Source organism: Larus michahellis, chromosome 17, assembly GCF_964199755.1.
Source record: "Larus michahellis chromosome 17, bLarMic1.1, whole genome shotgun sequence".
Taxonomy (NCBI): domain Eukaryota; kingdom Metazoa; phylum Chordata; class Aves; order Charadriiformes; family Laridae; genus Larus; species Larus michahellis.
In genome coordinates, this window is record NC_133912.1 from 2,923,901 (window position 1) to 2,927,406 (window position 3,506).

Here is a 3,506-nt window from a genome sequence, read left to right on the forward strand (position 1 = left end):
GAGGGAAACAGGAGCCGCTTTCCTCAGAAATCCACGTACCGCAAATAGCCTGAGAAGGAAGCTGCTCGGCAGATGGGTTTTGGGCCCTTTTGGGAAGCTTTCTCTCTCCGCCGCTGGGAATCCACCATGGGAATCTGCTCCCGGGAGGCTGCAAAGCTGCAAAACCCGGGAAGCTCGGGCAGCTTGGGAAATTCAGAGTTCTGCCTTGCCCTCAACCTTGGACGGGAGCCCAGCTCTGATCTCGCTCCATCTAAGCCGTGCCACTAAGCCCCTTCCCCAGCCTTCATCTCCAGACCCTGCCCTGGTAAGTCCAGCTCTCCAAGGCCACCCTGTGTCCCACAGACCGGGGCCAGACAGATTAAACAGCCCCAACCAGCCAGAGAAAGCCACTTGCTGTCCCAAAGCCACATCCTCAGCCCCTTGCTTCTTCAAAGGACTCTTGCATCCAAGCCAACGTCATATCTGCTCTCATCAAAGACTTTCCCAGTGTCCTTTCCTGGCACCGGTGGCTTCCTCCGGCCTTTTCTGGATGTCCCCTTTTACTGGGGACATCTTGGACTCATCAGCGCAATCCCAGCCTCCCCCGGTTCATTGCGCAACCTGGGTCGAACGCCGAGACCTGGGAACGGGATGGCGTTTCTGGCCGGGCTGCTCCGAATGATCCTTGTGGGCAACTTCTTTATCCATTCGTATAAAACCAGGGCACCGGCCTCCAGCAAAGCCCAGAGAAACGCTGTGGCTGCTCAGATTTCCCCAAAAGTCAACATTTTGACTAGGGAAAAAATAAGGGGGGTGTGTGTGTGTGAATTTTCCATCAGTTTTAGGGGAATTTGGTGAAGACTGCAGGGATTCTGTGATCAAAGTGGATGAACTTTGGTGAAATGTCGGGCAGCAACAGCAGGAAACCTCATGAAGGGGGGGAGGTTGAATCAAAGATCTCCGCTGGGGTTTCAAACTGTAGAATTTATAAATCTTTCTTTTTTCCCCCCACTCCGCTATTTAAAAGGAAAGACAGAACCTCATCAGCGCATGATCCAGGCACCGTGAGGTCCGAGAAGCAGCAAAGCGTCCTTGTGTACAGCATCTCCTGCACAGGATCCGGCAAAGGCTGGGGGGCAATTAATGATAGGGATGGGAGTTTTCCAAGCTCAGTGACGTTTTGGGGAGAGCTGCAACCCATCGAGCTCTGGCCATCTCGTTCCTTTGGGTTTACTTTGATAAAAACCCCCAGTTTCACACCTGCTTTGCGGAGTTTTGCCTCCTCCCAGGGTCCCAAACCTTGGTGGGTCCCAAACCTTGGTGGCTCTCAAACCTTGGTGGGTCCCAAACCCATGCCACGGGGTCCGGCCAGAGGTGCTGAGACAAGGGTGTAATTTTGGGTTGTGCTTTAACCATGTCTAGATGGAGAGGAACGTGGGTTGCCCCTATAGCGGTGCCTCCCAGAGCATTGGTTTTCACTCTCAAGAGCTTAATGGCCTGTGTTTACGAGAGCTAAAAATATTTACTCGGGGAAGAAGGGGCAGGGAGAAGATTTTATAGGCCCTGTTTGGGAAACAGGCTTCTATAAAAATAAGATGGTATTAAAGATAAAAAAAAAAAAAAGCAACCAAACAACCACACGGCGCTGAGCAAAACAAAGTCTCTGCACGACCCCGGGGATGGAGCTGGATGATGGAGATGCCGCCAGGAGCCAGCCCCTTGGAGCCCTTGCTCACGTTTCACGGGTTTACGTTGTTATTTGAGCTCTCCTCAGCATTTCACCCAGCCTTTTACAAGACCTGGTCCCTAACCTAAAAGCAGATTTGCTTTTACCGCCTGCGAACAGCGGTTCCGGGGAGGAGCGAGGTTTGGGGGTGATACCGATGCCGGCACCTCTCTGGGGAGAAGGGCTCAGCCGAAACCCAACGGGGACTGTTGGCGAAGAGCAGGAGGAATTTCGTCAGGGGCCAGCAGCAGCCTAGACGCCAGCCGGCCTCTTGCTCCCGACTTGTACATTAGAAATATGAAGTGCTAATTCCCTTCTCCCCGGGGACCGGGGCCAGTGCGAGCCGGGGTTATCGGCATGGGCAGGGCACCCTCCAGAAAAGGCCACGCAAGGCGGGAACCGGCGGTATTCAGAGCGAAAGCACGTCCAGTTCAGCTTTTTTGCTTTCTTTTTAAAGGGCATTTTGTTTCCAGCGAGAAAAGGGAATAAATCAATGACGTCCACCAACCTGAGAAAGGAACGCCTGTACCCCACCACCATAAGACCCTTTTTGTGCTGCCCATCATCAGGCCTCCAGCGAGGTTGGATTGGTGCGACGATGCTCTGACCTACACAGTCTGTGCATTGTCCCGGGCATTTCCAAGGGCAGACTGGGGCCAGGAATGTCAGCGGAGCCCACTCCGTTGGCATGAGCTCCTCGGGCAATCAATGGGATATTGTCCGCTAAGAGCGCTGGGTGGCTTACAGCAGCTTGGAGCGGTGGCAGAGAGGTCAAGAACATAAAGATGACCCAAGAGTCTTTCACTTGTGCTTTTTAACACTATGGATTTTGCTTCCATTCCAGCACACCTTGCATTTATGAGGTGCCAAGCACCAATATTCAAGAGCAAAGCCTGCCAAGACCTAACGAAGGAGCTTGGTGAGATGTTATCTAGCCCAGGAATGGCTTCAGCGCTGGGGTGGCAAATGGCGCAGGGCAGCCGGAGCTCACATCGCTGCTCCACCCCAAGCGTGGTGGAAGAAACAACGTGGTGCTCAAGGGCTCCGGGAGCGCTGCCAACCCCTCTCGCTTCGGACCAGGACTCGTAGATGGTTTGCACGTTACTGGGAACCTCTCCGCGTTGCAGTTCAGAGCCCAAATATGGGTCTGACCGGAATTTTGCTACTTTGCCCTTGTTTCCTTCATGAGCTGAACCCAAATTTGGGACTGAGACAAACCTGGGGCTGTGTTCACATCTGCCATTTCCAGCTCGCACCCAAGCCTTACCAGTCTCGTGCAGGATCGTTAGTGCTGGTGACGAAGAAGAGCGAGCTTGCGGGCTTGGGAGCTGAAAAATCACCTCTCCACTTGTAAATACAACAAGTTTTCATCTGGGGCAATGAGTACAGAGGCCCCTTTTTACAGCCAGAACCAGAAGAAATCGCTGCTGAAGTCCTCGGTTTGCGACCCTACTACACCCTGTCTCTGCAGATTTGGTTCGATCATGGAAAACACCAACATGGGCTTCAGCGGCTGGCCGGGCTCTGCCAAATTACTCCCTAAATGCCAGTGTTTATCCACCACCGATGCTCGGATTTGCCGTTGCATGTTCGCGTCAAGAGAGGAGCGAGAGGAAGGTCCTCGGCCGGGTATGGCAGTGTGCGGGGGTGACAGCCTCCCCGGTTGTTTAGGAGCCTCGTGCCAGCAGGTTTTGGGGTAATCGGTGACGGCAGCTGCATTTGCTGAATCTTCCGGCGTTTTGCAAGCCAGGAGCACGGTGAAGCCAACGGAAATCTGCGAGTTTGAACAGGGATGGGGTTG